The sequence below is a fragment of the Artibeus jamaicensis genome, unplaced genomic scaffold, assembly GCF_021234435.1.
Source record: "Artibeus jamaicensis isolate MK-2021 breed Jamaican fruit bat unplaced genomic scaffold, CSHL_Jam_final contig_1016, whole genome shotgun sequence".
NCBI classification, from domain to species: domain Eukaryota; kingdom Metazoa; phylum Chordata; class Mammalia; order Chiroptera; family Phyllostomidae; genus Artibeus; species Artibeus jamaicensis.
In genome coordinates, this window is record NW_026521195.1 from 8771850 (window position 1) to 8791997 (window position 20148).

Consider the following 20148-nt stretch of genomic DNA (forward strand, 5'->3'; position numbering starts at 1 on the left):
CCACCTCACAATGGTGCACAGGAGCAGCTGGTTAGAAAGCAAAGAAGAATGCCACCTGCAATGCAAGCAACAGGGGGCTTGAGGAAGAGAAGACTATCTAGACTGAAATATGACCGGAACAACCGCACCGTGTATCAAACCACGGAGATTAAAATCATTCCTCTTATAAACAGAGCACTGGGGTTTGGAAAGGCAGAAAGTAGGCAGGAGAGATTCGGGAGGCTGATGGTAGTTTGAAAGACAAACTAGCATTTTTATGTTGATGACATATGCATTTTAGGAGCCTTTTAGGTCTTGTGTTTCGTTTGGGTCTCATCCACTTGTGCATAATCCTCATGCTGTTCCTCCTTTGGGGCATAAAGGAAATCTGGGGGGGAAACCCAGCTCTCTGGGGAATCTACTGTGTGACTGAAGGTACTAGCTATTTTCAAAGCTAAAATGACCGATAGTTCCTGTGCAATTGGGGAGATGATGAGAAAATGCATCCCTGTCGGTGTGTGGAAGGGCCTGCTACAAAGTGTAGTAGCCCCCTCTCTTCTGGGCCCTCTCTTCACTGCCCCACTGGTTTTCTTGAGAACACTTGGGAATCACTTTAACACAAGCCTTTCTCCCCAGTTCCATTTCTGGGGTACCCAGTCTAAAGGGTACAGATGATTCATAACTGGACTCTGGAACTGCCATGTGGAAAAATCTAGTTACTGAAAGCAAAAGGCTCAAATATATAAAATATTTATCACTAGGCCCTGAAGGGCTAACCATACATATAACACATGAAAAAAGTAAATGGACCATAATTTATATTTTTAAAAAATCAAGAAAAGCCACAATTAAAAGTCATGATCAATTGAAAGTAATATTACTAATAAGCAAACCATAATTCTCAAAAAGTTCAAGAATTCTAACAATGTATATGTTCATGTGCATAGTAGGCATCTTGTAACGGTGTCTAAGTTTTGCCTAATTCAGTTTTCTGTTAAGAAGCTGACAAGCTTAACAGAAAACTGAATTAGAATCCTCAGTAAACCTTAGCATAGTGCTTGTATTAGTCCTTAATTAGTCATTTAGTGTATTAGTAGTAATGATATTGATCATATCTGAAAATTAATGTCTATGTAATTACACATACTTTGCTCAAAAGAATCAAGAAAGGATTTCCACTTTTTAAAATCAGTTAAGGTCCCATTGTGCTTAAGAGTATACTAGGGATGATACATTGATGACTACTAATCATGTCTTTGTATCTTTTCCATAGAAATGAGAGAATTTGCTAATTACTTTCAAGATGGATCCATAGTAATAACAATAGCACTACCACTTCCTTCTTGCCATTATTGTTCTTCATGTTCTATACATGTTTCTAGTCCTTACAACTTCCAAGTCGGATATATTTTACAATGTCCATCATGAAAATGGAAACACTGATATTTGTGGCCCTCAAATAACTTATGGTAGGTAATATACCTGACCTGACCTTACGTTCATGCTTTTTCTGTTAAAGCACACATATAAAATCTTTGTTTTTTACGAGTCAGTCCTATATCCACATTCAAAGAAGAAATAAGAACACATCGACAGTATGTGTTTAATGAACCTATATTATTTTCTAAGGACAAAATTCTGGACTATGGTAACTTCTACAGTTTTGCTAGTCAATATGTACTTTCTCGAAGCTACCCTTATTCTCCTTTAGAAAATATAAAATTAATCTACACTAAATTACATTCTCAAGCTGAAAGCTTATGTCTTAAAAAGAAATATCCATTTAATCCCTTGGCTAATGGTGTAGATTAGCAATAGACTGAAGGACATTTCAGGATTCCTTGTGATCTGAAAGTATAAATGAAGCTATTCACTCAAGAGTTTTCTTGTGGTTGCTTCTGAAGTAGGTTTCGAAAATAAGCAATAACCTTTCTAAAATCCAATAACAAGGGTGTTCAATACTCTTGCCTCAGAAAACCTAAATTACCCACTATAATACAGCTCTCTGTGTCAGGACACTATAAACTTCATTACCCCATCTGATATTTTTATAGGCTTTAAAATCACCTGAAATTATTATTAGTTAGTCAATTAATTCCACAATTATTTACAGAATACCCATTATGTACCAGGATCTACACATATTCTGCAGATCTAGGTACACAGAATTGAACAGAACAGAAAATTACTGTATTCATGAAGTACATAAACCTATTAAGTGCATTGTCATTTATTCCTTTTTTAAAGACTTTGAATTATTTAAGCTCTGAACACAGTCAGGGCTCAATAAATAGTTGTTAAATTACTAGAAAAAGTGTAGATTTGCAAACCTGCACGTAGACTTATTTTTTAAATTTGAGCCGAAGTTGAGTCTCGCCCTCCCTTCTGTAACTTCCTCCACAAAACAGTGCGGAGGAAAAACTCTGCAAAACTTCCTCTGCAAAAGCAGAGGTACCTAGATCCAACCTTCCCTAGTAGAGCATAATTTGATTGGAAACACTTATGGACTGACCTTTCCATTCCATTTTTTTAGGTGCTTAGGAGGATACTGGAGATGATATAGGTACTTTGAGAACTGATGGTTTGGACTAAATAAAATCTAAAATTCCATGATACCTGGAGTCAAGGACATTAGATGGTATAGTGAAGAAGTCTCTAAACTTTAATATGGGTGACCTGGAGTCAACTCCCAGCCAGTCAGTGCACACAACCAGTGTGCACACAACCAGTGTGCGCTGTCTGTTCTACGGCAAGTCACTTAACTGCACTTAGCCAAAGCTCAGCATCTGAATGATGTGGATGAGCCTGACTGCTTGAGCTACTGTATAGGTGACTGTAGGGAAAAAACATGAGAGAGAGAAAATAACGAAGCTCTTATCAATGGCAAAAATGACACAAATGTAACTTAATGTCATTATGCTGTACAAAGAGCAATAGAGAGTTAAAAATGATATCTGCATTTCTGAGAAGGCTTTTCTTTTCCAAACTCAGGAAGGTCCAGAGAAGGGTTGAGTACATGCTATAACTATAAACATAAGTACTGGGATTGGGCTTCAGACTGATGTGAAACACTGTGATTGTATGGGGATTTAAAAGGAAGATGACTTCGACCAAGAGTAGCTTTCCTTCTGGTGTGTCTTACTACCTGATATTCTACTAGTAGAAACTTTTAAATCTATTGTTACTGAACAACACAACAAATGTAGGTTCTTACTAAAGTGATGGAGTAAACACACAGAATTTTTTCCTTGTGGACATCTCGCTAAAACTACTTTGGAAAGTGTGTTTCATTACAAAGACATAAAGGGAGAGAAACACATCTGGAGCAGTGGGGAACTAACTCCCAACCCCAATACTCCATAAGAGTGACAAATGGCAAAAACTGTCAAAATCAACTTTTTCAGAACTCTAGAATTAACCAACAGCTTGTAACAATCTAAGGAACATCGACTCAAGAAACATAAATACAGCAGGTTATAACTAAGAATAGTAAACTCTGTGGCATTTTTAACTTTCTCTGACTCCATCATCCTCTTGCCAGCTCTGAATTAGCCTGGTAATAACAGTCCTGAAACAATGATAGCTGTGAAAATGAGCAGCCCTAGCGGTTACTGACCTGCCTGGCAGCTCTCTGTCAAAGCCCTATTCACTAGACTTTTCTTTATATGGCCTGACTTACAGCTCCTTAGGCGAGGAAAGCCGTATCATCGTGGAAAACAATCAATTTGTTGAAAACAATCAATGGCAATTATTTAATACTGCAGCTGCCTGAGGTGGTGACTGACACTAGCTGAGCAACCAGAAGCCAGCTTCTATCTGTAGGAGACTTTGAAAAGTGCTGACATGTTTCCGTGCATCTAGGAGGCTATATACATGTGCAGGGCTGAGTGAGTCACCAGCAAAGATCTGAAAAAGACCCTTATTTCTCACCTCCAGATGACCTTGAGGTTCTGCACAGCAAGTGAAAGTGGAGTTATAGGTACTTAGAACAGTGAAGGCAAATCCAACATCTGCACAGAAACAATCTACAAAACACCACAGTTAATGTCATATTAGTGGTAAAAAACTAAATGCTTTTAAAATTAAGTACAAGACAAAAATGTCTACTCTCTTCACTACTATTTTCAGTAGAATTAGTAAAAATAAAAAGAAAGAAAGACATCTGGGTTGAAAAGGAAGCAACACAATGATTTCTATTTGTAGAGAACATAAACTTTTATGTAGAAAATCCCGAGAAGCCCACTAAAAAAATATTAGAACTAATAAATGAGTTCAGCAAAGTTGTAGAATATAAGCTCAATATACAAAAATCAATGTCTTTTGTATACATTAGCAAAGAGCAGTCCAAAACTGAAATTAAGAAAATAATTTCATTTATATCATCAAAAAGAAGAAAATACTTAAAATAAATTTAACCAAAGTACTGCAAAACCTGTACATGGAAAATTATGAAACACTGTTAAAATAAATTTAAAAAGACCAAGTAAATGAAAGATATTTCATGTTGTAAGTCAGGAGGCTGAATATTGTTGAGATGGCAATTGTCCCCAAATGGATTTGAAGGTTTCATACAATTTCTATCAAAATCCCAGTTTCATCTTTTTTGTGCAGAAATTGACAAGCTGATTCTAAAATTCATGTGGTAATGCAAATAATGCATAGTGGGCAAACAATCTTGAAAAAAAAGGACAAATTTGGAAGACTTATTCCTCCGTCTTTAAAACTTACTATAGAGCTATAGTACTGAAGACAGTACGTCACTGACATAGCCATATTGATCCCTGGGATAAAACTGAGAGGGCTTAGAAATAAACCATTACACTTATATCCAATTGATTTTCAATAAGATTACTAGAAATAGTTTTATCAACAAACAGTATTGGGACAACTAAGTATTCACAGGTAAAGTTAGACCTCCCACCTCACACAGTATACAAAAATTAACTCAGATGGATCATAAACAATTTTGTAAGAGCTAAAATATAAAGTTCTTGGAAGTAAACATAGCAGTAAATGTTGGTGACTTTGTGTTACCTGTTGCTTTCTAGATACAACACTAAAAGCACCAGAAACAAGAAAAAAATAGATACTTTGGACTACATCCAAATTTAAAACTGAGTTTCAAATGATACCACCAAGAAAATAAAATGACAACACACAAACGTTGAATAGAACATATTTGAAAATCACACCTGTGATAAAAATTCTAGGTAGACTAACAAAGCTAAACAACAAAAAGAAAAATAACCCAATTTTAAAATGGACAAATAATTTTAAAACATTTCTTCAAACAAGTGATACAAATGGCTGATAAGGACATGAAAAGATGCTCAACGTCATTTGTCGCTAGGACAATGCAAAGAAAATACAAATAAGATACCACTAGGATGGCTAAAATTAAAAGGGCAGATAATAACAAGTGTTGACAAGGTGAGGAGAATTGGAACCCTCATGCATTGCTCTAACATTATAAAATGGTTTAACTGCTTTGGAAAACAATTTGACATCTGCTCAAAATGTTAAACAGAGAGCTGCCATATGACCCAGAAATCCCACTCCTAAGTATACACTAAGTATGCATAAGAAGAGTGAGAATGTATGTCCACACAGAAACTTATACATTAGTGTTCAAAAGCAGCATTAGTCATAATAGCCAAAATGTGGAACTACTCAAACATCTATCAACTAATAAATGGATAAATAAAATGTGGTGTATCCATAGATTAGAATACTATTAATCAATTATAAGAAATAAAGTACTGATAAATGCTACAACACAGATGAATCTCAAAAACACGCTAAGTTAAATAAGCCAGTCACAAAAGGCCACATATTATACAATCTCATTTATATGAAATATGCAGGCTGAAAAGTATACTGGCAGTTGTCACAGGCTGGGGAGGGAGCATGAGGAATAAAGAAATGACTGATAATGGGTATGCGTTTATTTTTGAAGTAATGAAAATCTAAAATTAGTAATACTGGTGACATAACTGTAGATAAAATAAAGCCCACTGAATTATACATATTAAAACAGTGAATTTTATGGTACATAAATTATACCACAATAAAGTTGTTATATAGAATAAATGAAAGACTGAACAAAACACATAAGGGGAGAAGGAAGGAGATTAAAACACCTAGTTTTAAGAGCTAGAAAGCTGATGGGAGAGAGTGACTGACTTAGAAAGAGAAAGCCGAATCTAAAACAATAACGATGAGAACTAGTTCTATTTATAACTCAGGACCATCAAAAGATAGAGGAACCCTCAACAGCAATCTAAGACTCCTAGAACTGGAGGTAAAAGCGGACATAAAAACAACAGGGATTGGATAGGAGCTGTTTGAGGAGCAGTTAGACCCTGGATTCTCCTCCTCCCAAGCCCACAATATTGAGTGGGTACCCACATGCACCCCAGCAAAATAATGGAAGTTTATTCAATGGATCTGAGAATATAGAGGATCCTTGGATCTAGGAATCAATGACCTTCTGCTGCTGGAATGATCACCATATTATAGACATACATACATTAAATACCGAATGCCAAAATCTCCAATCTCTTCTTGACTAGGTTCCCAGATTTCTGATTGCCTGATTGTTATGCCAGGCAGGAGATTAGAAAAACACTCTATGAGGACCCTGACCAGTCCAAGAGAGATGACCTAAATATATCCATACAGGGATTCCTCCCCAAATTGTCTTTTCTACATCAATGCAGTTAAACTCAAATTCAAAAGCCTCTTCTACATGTTCAGAACTTCTACTGAGCCTTTAAAGAATGTCTTTCGTTCTTAATCATAAGCACTCAACCAAAAATTGCCAGATATTTAAGGATAACTTAACACATGAAAGATAGCACAGTAAGCAGTTGAAAAAATCAGCCAGGATGAAACGGACTACATGGTGGGAAAGAAAGCTCACAGAGGATGCATCCTTGCAAGCACACACACTATTACTGATATCTTCAAAGAGATTAAAAAAAAAGCATTGCAATCACACCCAAGATTAGGATGCTGTAGGAAAAACAGCATTGTGACAACATAAACCTCATGTAAGTTACATATGTGAAGACAGAAATGAATTCTATAGACATGTTGGAAGATAAACAGAAAAAAATGTAAAAACCAGACCTAAAAACAAAGAAATTAGAAATAGGAGAGCACATTTGAGATGATCAGAGGATATGTGCACTAGTGCCAATATACAAATTACAGAATTTCCAGAAAGAAAACAGCATTAAAAGTTAACAAATAATTTAAACCTGAAGAGCATGAACTTGTGATCACACTGGACCCTGAACACCCAGGCCAGTGACAGAAATAGGACCACACCCATCATAAAATTTCAGAACACTAGAAACAGTGAGAAAAATCTTTACACTTCAAAAGAAAGAGAAAAATAAAACAGCGTTCACTGTGGCTTTCAACTCCTCAGCAGTAGAAATGGAAGCAAGAAGACCATGGAGCAAGGCCACCTGAATTCTGAAGGAAATAAAGACAGGACCTGATGCTGAACCAACTTATTAATCAGTGTGAAAGCAGGAAAGAGACATTTTCAGATACACATGATCTTTTTAAAAAGTGACCCCTCTGCACACTCCTTGAAAAGCTACTGGAGATAGTCCTCCATCAAAATGAAAGCTTCAGTTAAGACAGAGAAGTATCGAAAAACAGGAGATCCAAAAAACATCCAATGCAAGGGAACCTCCACACTGACGATTATAAGACCCCAGAATTCCAACTGCGCACTGGGCATTAAGGACCACCACCTCTTTATGGAAAAGGCACACTGAGGCAGAGCATTGTTTTCTAATTCTATGTCCTTTTTATGTAAAGACATAATTTTTCTTTACATAAGAAGGGGATGAAGGGGAGTCAGGGGGAGTGAGCGAGAGCACAAAGACCAAGGAGAGAGCTCCATAAAAGACAGAATTTAACCTAAGAAAAAGGCAAAGGAAAATTCCCAAGGGTGATGGCTTCACAGCAGGCTTAAAAGTCATCCTATCCAGAGGGTGGGGGGGCAATGAATATTACCTTAAGGGTAGATGCTAAGAGTAAATTGAAGTTATTGGATTTGCTAGCTTACCTGATATAAAAATTTTCTTTGGTTAAGAAAATATGTTCAGAAGGTATTGGATCACATGGAAAGAGTAGGCAGAAAGGAAAATATACAGAAAAAAATGCTTTGCCAGAAATATCTTGGTCAATATATTTTATGCAGTGTTAGTAGCTCCATGTAAACTTTCAGTTCCTTCTTCAGTACCCTTGATGGAAATCTGCGGTTGATACAACAGTTGGTATTAATATTGAAAAATGATAATCTGATGGGCATAGAAATCTTATCTTCCTTTAAATTCAAACTGCCTTTGCCATATCAACTCAGATCCATAGAAATATATGATACTGGATTGTATTATCTTTGCAAAGTTTTATCTAAGTGATTTATGTAAGTCTCTGGACTGGGGTTTGGCTCTCTATGCAGACATTGAAGGGGTTGCTTGATTTTTGTGGTCTTTTTTATTGTAGGTAGAAATGTAGCCCATGAGAAACCTTTCTTGCTCTCAATTCACCTACTGGACAAACATATTTGGAGCTTCCGGCAGGTGCCAGGCCCTCCTCCAGGTTACCGGAGTATGCATGTCACGATCTTTGGATCTGCTAGGAAATCGTAATTTGTTCACTTTACAGTTAACAAACAGCATGTACTTGTGTTCGAAGCAGTCTTATTTCCCAGGAGGCAAGAACTTGTACTATTATCTATTAATGCACTGGGAACAATAGTGATACAACAATGACAAAAACAAAACTGTCTGTAGAACAAGTCTATACAGTTTTCAGAGAAAGTCACTTAATGAAAACAGAATATCTGAAGTTCCTATCACATTCTATTTTATAAAATACATTTCAGATCTTGCTGGTTCATGCCTCAGACCCTGACCAAAGTTAAACCTGCGCAGATGCCATGCAGGTGGGCGAACTGCACATGCTGAAGGAAATCGACCATGTCAGATACCATTGCCGACGTCTGTGGGCACCAGCAGCAGACTACAGTTGGCAGCAGAAGAAACCAATCAAAACCTCAGCTGCTCTGGCTCTGATCCCCTCTCTAACCTCTCTTCCCAGGAAGAAGGACCAACCTCACCTCTGGCTTCAACTTCCCCAGGAAAGGCTAGGAGAGGGAAATGTCAACTCTCTTTGCAAGGCAAGAACAGTCGGAATAAGGTAGTTACAGAGATAAGAGCCCAAATAGTCAAAGCCTCTTCTAACACCAGTTTCCTTATTTGCTCAACTTAACTTCTAGAGCCTTATGCTTATCATACAGAAAGAGGTTTGCTACACAGAACAAGAACTGGCAACTTCCTTCTAATAGATCCTGAAAAAGGAGATCGGAAGGTGTGATTTTCCCCCTGCTCTCCCCCAAGCCATTGATCTTCACATTGGTTTCACACTACCTGAGATGTTTTGCAAAACACAAATTCCTTAATTAATGACCTGATTTCTTAATGTGATATTCACCTTGAATGGTTTTATACTACCCATTGGCCAGTAATTAAAGGGAGCTAGGAAGCAGAGGGGGAAATGTGTGAGGCTATGCTGGGGCAAGAATACGGGATAAAATGCAAGTTAAAGAGCAAGTGAAATACATCCACTTTACCTCCCTTCCTTCTTCTTTGGTGGCTTCTGGCAACCACCCTGGCCACAACGTCCCTTCCATCCATAATCATCTTTCCAAGCTCAAAAACAGAGCTGGACTTTCTAATCTCCCTCTAAAACAATCTCTCAAGCTAAAACAAAATAAATGGGTCTTGGTTTCATATCTCAAAGTGTCATTTGAAAAACCTCTGAAACACATTTCTTGTTAAACAAAAAATTAATTTTTAGAAGGGGCATAAGAAAGCATGCGCCTATTTATTTTCCTATCTAGCATCGTGCTGCGGGGGTTTTGATGATGATGATGATGATGATTAAGCCTGAATTTAAATAAACTCAACCCCTGGTGAAATCATAAACTTTGGTTTGCTCCCTTTTTTGGTGTGGACAATTTCAACCACATTAATATACTTAATTTGAATATTCCCTTAGAAATCTAGTCATTTATTTCTCTGCTGAACTATAAATCCACTTCCACTGACATATTTGTATTAGGGTTGTATCTTGACTATTCTACTATAACAGCATTAAGATTTTTGCTAGGGTAACAGAGGAGTCTTTCAGCAAGAATAAAGGTTTTGGGATCAACAGAGCTATGAATCCTGGCTCAGTCACTCAATAGCTAGATTACCTTGATCTAATTCCTTAACCTGTTTGACCCCCAGTTCCCATCTGTAAAATGGGAGTAAAATTCACTTACTCCTAGGGTTGTGTAGAGGATGAATTAAGAATGTGAAGTGCCTTTTGTGCCTGGCACCCAGATTTCTCAGTACAGGTCTGTTCTTATTCCTTGACCCCATTCCGCATTTTGACACCTCTGTGGACATGATGCCAACCCCCCGGCAAGAGATGGCTCCAAAAATGTATACAAAGACTCCCTAAAAGATGTAACTATTTAGTTAGGGACATAGGTTTTGAACCAGCTAATTATCATTCGAGGAAACTTGTGTTAAGGCCTGTGGTCAGCTAAAAGCCTAGCAAAATTTATGGGGGCACCGAAGGAGTTTGGGTATTGGAGGAGATGACAGAAGGGGTGAAACAGAACCGAGACCTTGAAGGGTGGATGACTTTGGCACATGGAAAGGGGATCGGAAGTGGAGTCCATGGAAAGGGGAGCGCTGTAGTTTTAGAGATGCAGAAGTGAGCAGTTTTGGGGGTGCCGAGCATCCCAATCCATGTAGAGTTTAGGCTGCAGGAGAGGAAGGGAGACTATCAGGATGGGCTGAGGCCAGAATGGCAAAGACCTTGAATCTCCTTCAAACCTAAGGAGATTCACATTCATGTACAGACAGTTCAGAGAAATCATTTTTTAAGAAAAAATTATGAGCCAACACTACAGCATCATTGTGAGATAAAAACTCCCAAACAAGTGCCGGGGGTTTATCTATAGAACTTTGCCTGGAGCAACTGCCCCTTCCATTCCTTCCATTCCATGGTGGATAATACCCGGCTTCATGCTATTGGAACATACTCAGTCAATTAAGAGAAGTACTGATTGCCGGCTGCAAAATATCCCCACGGTGCCAAAATGTCTGTGGAGTGGGTGGGGAGGGGGAGGGAAGGTGTGATAATTAAAAGAATTGTTACTTGCGATGTCACGGGAGCCAATGTGTTAGCTCTGCATGCTGGGAAGCTAGAGTGCTCCCAGCTGCCACGGGGAGGGAGGGTGAGGTTTGATCCCTGGCACCACTCGTTGGGACAAGATGAATCACAAATGTGTTAATAGTGAGGTTCAATGTCATAATGTGCCAGATGGAGGTGGTTACATCTCTGATTGATTGCCTCCTGGCCAAGACAGGGGTTTTCCAGAAGGCGAATGTCTCCAAATTGGCATCAGAGCTCTAGGGATGAGCAGGTCTTTATTTTGGTCAACATGGACCTGACATTCTCAACTTTATGAAGTGTGGCTGCCCCCAAGACACAGCCAGCCAGAACCAGTGTGCGGGCATGGAAGGACGTGATGAGGCTGTGATACACGGAAGTAATAGTTTTGCACTGGACAGAGCTCCACTGGACTGGGCTGGCTGTTAATGAATATAAGGATGCGCTGGAAATAAAGGGGTGGGGTGGGGTGGGGAACAAATTAAATAACTATGGAGAGAAAAAGAAAGGAAGAGAAGAGAAGGAGCAGGAAGAAAATGCTTCCCAGCTTCAGACACCAAACTCCCACAGCAAATGAGCCCGGATGCCAGGCTGAGGCCACCAGGCGGAACCACACACAGGGCAGAATGTCACGGGGTGACCTTCCTGCCTGTTCCCTTCACTCACCCCACAGCCACCACCCAGCCCTTTGTTGTGGTTGTCTTTTCTCCCCCCACGAGCAAGCTTCCAACCATACACAGCCAACTACAAGGGCAATAACTGTGGCGTCCTACTGGGAACCAAGGCAGCCTCTGTGCAGGCGCAGGGTCCTAATACAGGACAGTGAATAAAGCTTCATTACAGAACAATGGAGTTAGCTGCCAGAGCCTACAGATTTGAATAAACAACAAATAAGCAACATCTGCTCCAGCATATGTGTATGGTAAAAAAAAAAGTCACAAAATAAAAGAATTTGTAAATGCCAAAAGCAACCCTAAACTGCCAGCGCTACTGTGGAGTGAATTTTTAATTGCACATGCAAAGAGGCGGGCTGTGGGTATTAGTCTCACATATGTCTTGCTGCTGCCAACCTGGGAGTATAGATGAATTTAATTAAATAAGGATTATCCCTTCTCCCCAGTACAATTACTTATTTATAACAATGATAAAATTGCCTAATAAAAAAAATTGTAATATTTCAAAACAAGCCTAGAAAATGCCCCAGTTTCTGTGTAAGTTGTTCAGGGCTATTTGAGTTTGAGTGTCTCTTTGCCTACTGCCAAGGAAGAAAAAAGACAAACAAACAACAACCCTTGTCATAAAGCCTGCCGCAGTGAAACAGCCAGAGACGGCATTATGGAGAAATATAAAGAAGGCACAGAGCAGCATGGGAATTGGCTTTTGTGGGGCGTGCAGAAAATGAAGCAATTGGACTCAAATTGAGGCCAGGCAACTGAGCCAAGAGACAGGGCCTGGGCTCCCCCGGCGACCTGGTCCTAATCCGTCTCCTGAACAGGCAGGCAAGAGAGACCAGCTCCTTTCACTCTGGCCATCCCTCTTCCCTGTGTGCTAATTCCCTGAAAACAATAACACGACCCAAAACAAACACAAAGGAGAGGGGCACTCAAGCCCCTCCTCCCAGTGCTCATAGAGTCCATTTCTGCCTCTGAGTGGGCAGCCAATGCCAGCAGGGAGGCGGGTGGTAATGGTTCAAGGATGAAGCCGGAGATGGCAAAGTCAATTCATGCATACAGGAGGTCGCCACAGAAATCAGTGTCTTCTGAGCCTTGTGACCTAAGTCTGTTTCATCTTTGAGCAATTGTGTTGCTTTAACAGTTCTGTGCATTAGAGGTTAAGGCACACACTATGAACTGATGACCTGGAGCATCCTCTCCAGGTCAGTTCAGAAGGCAAGCGGAAACAGAAGACTGGCTCTGAGGTTTGCAGTGGTGGGTAGTTACACCGTCGCTTGACCTCAGTTTCCTCATCTGTGCAATGGGAATGATAAGGATAGCAGCCAAGGGAGGAGTCCTGAATTACTAAGCGTGAAGAGCCTGGAGCTGCAGCTGGCACAGGAAAGCACCCTAACGCTGCCAAGATTTTAAAGGGATGCTTTGGCAAGGCACTCACATCTGTATGGGCGCTCTTTCTGGGATGTTAGAAGCTTTCAAGTCATCTTTTGCTTTTTTTTCATGACACTTACCACAATTGTTAGTCAATAATTAATTGGTTCCTCCTAATACTAACAAGCTCCTGGAGGCCTGAGTGTTTCATGTTTGTATCACCAGCACCTAGAACAGGTTCTTATATCAATTTGTGTAAGTGCTCATTAAATAGTTCTTGAATGAATGAATTCAGTATGGAAGAACTGGATTTGAATTCAAAACATCCTGGCTTCCCCTTGTCAGCTATACAAACTTAGGCAAGTCACTTAATTTGTTGATGTCTTAGTTCTAAAAAGGAACAAAAAATAGTGTGGAGTTTACATTAAGTAATGTGATGGCAACTGCTTGTCAACCCTGCTAAAATGTGTACCTATGTGAACTGTCGATTAACTATCACCTGCTCCCTAATAATAATTGTAATTGATTGGAATATACAGTTAAAAAACAGACTCCAGGTATATTTAGCAAAACCAACTTTTTGAAAGATGTTGCTTAAAAAGTGTGCAACACCAAAGCAAATAAAGCACACATTACTTAGGGCAAAATGCAACACCCCCAAATAAAGCACCACTTTTTCAGTTTGAAAGGAATATACAAATCAGATATGTTCCTGATTTACAAATGTTGAAGTTCATGCCAGTAAACTCTCTGAACATATTATATAGTATGTATTAAGATTATCATTATACTCTGCCCATCATGCATGGCTGCAAAGATAAATCACCTTTGGTCAGTCAGAATGAGAACTCTTCTGGCTAAGACAAGAGAAGCCCAGGTAGCGACAGGACCAATGTGGGGAGGCAGCAAGGAAATTCTGGGTTCTCCACTGTGTCAGGCACCATGCTAGGCATGGGGATGGCCTAGCTAAATAAGACCCAATTCCTGCCCTCCAGCAGGACATCATTTAGCATAAGAGAACGAAGAATTACTGTTTTGCCAGATGAGCCCTGTAGAAATGTTGTTTACTAAGCACAGCAATAGCATGAGGAAGACGAGGAAAACAGAGACTGTGGAATCTGTCTGCCTAAGAAAGGAGAATGGACCATTTTTGATGTTCTTCTAAATTAGTATACCAGTCCCTTTGAAATAACACAGCGAGCACGCGCTCTCTCTCCCCGTGGGCGAGAGCAGTGATGAGGAAGGACACCACCAGGAGAAGGGATATAAAAGGTTCATCTTCAAAGTTACCTTTTCCAAATCTGCTTTGGATCAAAAATCTTGTTAGCAAAGCCTTGATAATTTAGCTCTCACCAAATCTCCAAATACACTCAAACAGCAAAAATTAACATTTAGGATTATCTTTGTCAAATGATTGTTCCGTTGGACAAGTCAGAGAACAGAGAGAAGCAGAAGGAAAAACCAGCAGCAATTCTATCGACTACAAATCACCCTGGTGGACACTGTGACCTTCCCTCTGTCCATCCATCCAGCTATCTTTCTTTTTTTTTTTTGTGGTAGGTGAAGATTAGAAACTTGTTTTAAAATTTTTAATTTTACAATATAAAAAGTAAAAAGAAGAAAGAAAAAATACTACTTGAAACCCATCACCATGAGATGGTCACCATACTATTAACTGTAGTTCATCTTATGGGCAATTTTATGTTATATAGATTATATATGCAATTTTGTATCTAAGTGAGTTATTTTCTGCTTTATTTTATGCCTTGTTTTTCTCTCTTAAGTTTGAGTCTTTAACCAGTGTGGCATGAAATAGCAGTTGTGTTCTCATTTTAAATGACATGATATTCCACTTTATGTAGCATTGTTCATTTAAATACTCCTCCGTATTGGCAATTTTGGCTAGTTTTAATTGTTCATACCTCTTTCTAATTGCCATAGGGTTACTTTCTAGAGGGTACACACAAGTCAGAAGGTTAGCACACATGGAAGCTTCCTGACGCACAGTGCTATACCGCCCTCAGAAAGCAATGCGTATCCTCACCAACATTAGATTATATCATCTGTTAGACTTCCATCAACTTAGTGACTTGTTTGGCTATTTTAGTAAAATTTAAATTTGTATTTCTTAAATTACTACTGATATTGATAATTGCTTCATTTCCGTTATTCCATTGAAGAAAATTCCTACTTACACCTTTATTTTTTTCTTAAGTTTTCTCACATTGGGCAACGGTTCCCATAACCACTCACCAACTCCATTAAAATGCAACATCATCCCCTAATTACTTCAGTTTTTTAAAAACCCTCCCAAAATTAACCAGGATCCTAAATTTGGTGTTAATATTTTCCCTTCCATCTTTTTGTGCTTTTACATTGTATATTTATTTTGTTGTTTTTATGATTATTTCTTGAGTCAGATATTTTGTTTTTTTCCCCTTGTTTGATAATGGAAGCAACTAATACTATGAATTTACCTTAGATTACTTTTTCTGTTCCAATTCTCCAATTTTAAATAAAATATTTATTATCATTCAAGTGATTCTCATTTATTGTTTTCACTTAGCACTTTCTGTATTTGGAGAACTCAGTCCTTGGGTTTGGTATTTTGTTTTCTTTGTTTGGAGGAGGAGAGTGTTGCCTATATTTTTATTGTTGAATTTAAATATTACTGCATTTAAATATACAACAGTGACCTATATGTTACATGTGCGTGAGAAATCAAAAAAATAATCTTTGCATTTATAATTGTTAAATATTTTAATAAATATTTTAATAAATATTTAAAGAACACTGGCAAAGAATACTTACTTCAATATTTTTCTATTAAGTGCATATGATCAATTATGATATTAATATCTTTTCTATCACCTTTTATTATTCCCTGTTTGGCCTGGAAAAGAGGAGAGGAATATGAAAGTCTCTCTGTTTGGAGAAGATGCTGGTCAAAGGGCAGGGATGGAGGATGAGTCAGTGTAGACATCTAAGGCACAGCAAAATGACTAGAGGCAATAGCACTGTATTAAATACTGGAAATTTGAGAGAGAGATTTCAGGTTCACTCATCATGTACACAAAAAAGGTCACTGTGTGAAGACATGATACGTTAATTAGCTTCACTACAGTATTATTTCATTGCTTATATGTACATCAAATCATCATTTGTATAAATATATATCATTTTCATTTAAGTTTTTTAAAAATTAAAAATAACACAAGCACAAATGTTTGGACTGGTTGTTATGGGGAATGGGGCAATAAATTAACAATGACAGAACCTCCCATTTTTATTATGTTAATTTCCTATAGTATTGCCAGAATTTTTTGCTAAATGGTGTTATGAAAATAACATATGCACATGGTAATAGAAGAAAAGTAAAAGATGCCAATTAATTTAAAACATGTTAGTTTCCTTCTGTTAAGGTATAGCCATTAACGGTTCTTCATTTAGTCTTCTAGAGCATTCCGTGCACACTTCCCCCCTCAGCAGAGATGGATACACTCTTTTAACTCAAAGAGATGTCTGCACAGAATCTTTTGCACGTAACTTTCTCCCCTCATTTAACAACTGTATATTTTGGAGACCTTTCCATATCAATACATAAAAATGCCTTGTTTTTTCAAAATAATGTCTGTATTGATTTTCATATCCTTTCCTCTACCCTTCCTTTAGACTTTCCATCTACCACTTCTCAACAGTGGCATTTCTGACTTCAAAATGTCCAGTTTGATATCTTCAATTTGTCCAATGACCAGAATGAAGTCTTCTGTTTGTCTATTTGTAGATTCTCAAAACTGGAAACCAATTAATAACATATACATGGTTATGGCCGTGTGTATATGACTCACTACAGTGTCCGCAGTTCCCTCAGATGGCATTTCCTTCTCTTTATGTCCACTGCCATCAAATGGTATTAGATACCATTAATGTTAAGACTCTCAGTATTTATGTACCACTAGAAAAAAAAAACTTCTGCAAACTAAACACTGACCTGTCATCAACTGCGTCTTTTTTATGCTCACCTGAGAACATTTTTTCATGCCGCAACTGGGAATTCAACCTGCAACCTGTGCCCTGACTGAGTCAAGAGCACAGCCTTTTGGTGCACGGGACAATGCTCTAATCACAGAGCCACACCAGCCAGGGCCTACTGTATCTGGTCACCTTCTAACTTATGAAATTTGGTGGTCAACTCTTCTCTTGCCATCTTGACCTGTTCTTGAGAAGCTGTCAACCTGGAGTTGTAGTCCATTCCACAGTCCGTATTATTATTCTTATGCCTGGGCCGGGTGCCTTCCAAGGGCACTGGGGTCCTTCATCCTTCAAAGTTGCATGTGCCATGTTTAAGGGAGCAGACTCTGGTGCTAGATGGCCTGAATTTGAAACCTGGAACTACTGTTTACTACCTCCGAGACTATGGAAAGTATTGAACCTCCCTGTGCTTCAGTTGAGTCATCTAATAATTAGGGATAACAATAGCACCCACCTCCAATGTTATTTTGAGGGTTAAGTGATGCAATGCACATGAAGCATGTAAAATAGGGCCTGTCACTCTGGGGCTGCTTCTGTTAAATATAATGAAGTGGCCCTGCAGGTGGTCAGTCTCCTTGAGGCCTCTTACTTCTCTGGCTTAAAAGTTAGCACCCCCAGTCCTCCTCCAAATGCTGGAATGGGAGCACAGGTGGGCATTTGAGTTTGCCAGTGAAATAGTGTTTTCAATCTTTTCTGTCTTGTTTCAGTGTGTCTCCACTTAATGTGCACCACGGGCTGAAAGATTTGAGACTCGTGGAACTGGACCCTACAGTTTCCTTGGGAAAGCTGCACATACAGATTTATAACACATCGGCTTTGTATCGATATTAACCTTTTTTAGAACCCCAGTCAAATCTAAGATGTGAAGAATCTAACCATAGCCACCTGTTACACCTATGTAATATTTTTTGGATCTATCTTTCTTGACATTTTTCTTGTTATATTTATTTCTCTTTCCACTTAGTTCTTCAGTAACTTCTCATATGTCTCCTACCTTCATAATCCTGTTATTCTCCTGCAGTATTTGACCTGTCATCTACTGTCATCATTGTATTTTTTGAATTATATTTTAATTTCCCTTTTAGCATTTTAGTATACTTGTGTAATATTTTTAGTGGTTGCTTTGTATCCTTACTATTTCACAATCTGCTTAAATTTAGTATTGTGCCACTTAATGGAATAATGTCACCCTGTAGTTGTGCTGGTCCATCAGGCAACCTTCCCACACTCCGTGCTGTAACGGTCACAGGCGTTATGCTGACATATGGTGAAAACACCACAATTCACTGTCTGCATTTAGTCTGAAGAAATCCCTCTAGCACTGTTTGCAGTGCAGGTATGCTGATGATGGTATCTTGCTTTCTTTTACCTGGGAATGTCTTCATTTTATGTTTACTCTCGGAGGGCACCTTTGCTGCATGTAAAATCTGGTTCACTGGCCTCTGATCTCTGTTGTTTTCAGTGAGAAGTCTTTGTCACTCAAATCTTTATTCCCTGGCATGCAGTATGTCATTTTTCTGCATCTGCTTTGAATATTTTCTATCTTTGACACTTTTCAATTTGATCATAATATCATTTAAGTGTAGTTTTCTGTGTATTTGTTCTACTTGGATTTACTGGGCTTCTTAAATATGTAAATGTAAATCTTTGAGTGAATTTGGAAAACTTTCCACTATTATTTCTTCACATTTTTTCCTGTTCAATTCTTTCTATCTCTCTCTTTTCTGACTACAGTTGCATGTATATTTGACCTTCTGATATTGTCTCATAGGTCCCTGGAACTCAGATAATTTTAAAAATATAACTTAATTTAACTAACAGTTAACTTTAACTGTTCTTAGAGCTGTTCAAGGCTGTTCACCAGAGTGCCTACATGTGGCATCCACATACAGTGTGTTGTTTTTTTTTTACAAGACAAAGGCTGAGTTCCCAGAGAGAATGTTCTGAGATCAGGTATCCCAAGACCCAGGAAGCAGCCAGGTAGATTGAAGACTATGGTCTGGAAGTAGCATGGAATCACTTCTGCCATGTCCCCCTATTGGTCAAAACAGTTCACATGCCTTCATATATATATATATATATATATATATATATATATATATATAGTTAGTTAGTTAGTTAGTTAGTTAGTTAGTTAATACATTCCTATAGATAGCAAAGTAATAATTTTCCCCTTTCTCCATTAATTGAACTAGTTTTACTTATTTTTTTTCCCCTCAGTCCTATTTTTTGGGGGGGGGGTTAACAACACTGTTTGGGAAAGTAATGAACTCACATTTGTTTTAACTGTAATTCAGATTTTCTCCATTGGGCTAATCTTCACCCATATTGCTTTCCTCTCTAAATTTGAGATTAAATGTAGATTAGTACTTTTGCCTAACTTCCCAAATCATGTCATGTTTGGAAATGATTGGGGTGACTTGCATGATACAAACAGAACTCTTAACTGAATGTCAACAAAGGCAGCTCTTATTGGCAGGGGGCCTCCAGCTTCATTGAGGGTATTCAATTAGATGGAAAACCGATGCTTATTTTTATCTTATAAACCTCAATGCAGGTTATGTGGTAATTACTTCGGAGAGCTGGATAACAATTTATGTAATCAGAAGGACCCTGTAATTACTAAGGCATAATTTCTAAATAGCATTTAGCAAAACGAGGCCCATACATACACTTTGTAATGAAAAAGATGTTTGACATCACATTAAATTAAATTAAAATTAGCATATTTTCTTCCAGAAAATACACTAGCTTCATCTGCTTTATTTTGCTTCACTAATCCCTGTCTACTTTTAGCTCTGCTATAGGATGATGGGAATACTGAATCACAATGATGGCTGAA

The 20148-nt window shown here is 38.3% G+C and overlaps 1 protein-coding gene across 6 annotated transcripts in view; it reads right to left on the bottom strand.

Moving 5' to 3' along the window:
• The window catches only part of ITPRID1 (ITPR interacting domain containing 1), a 118071-nt gene that overhangs the window by 19217 nt on the left and 78706 nt on the right, over positions 1-20148 (bottom strand). The window lies entirely within an intron of this gene.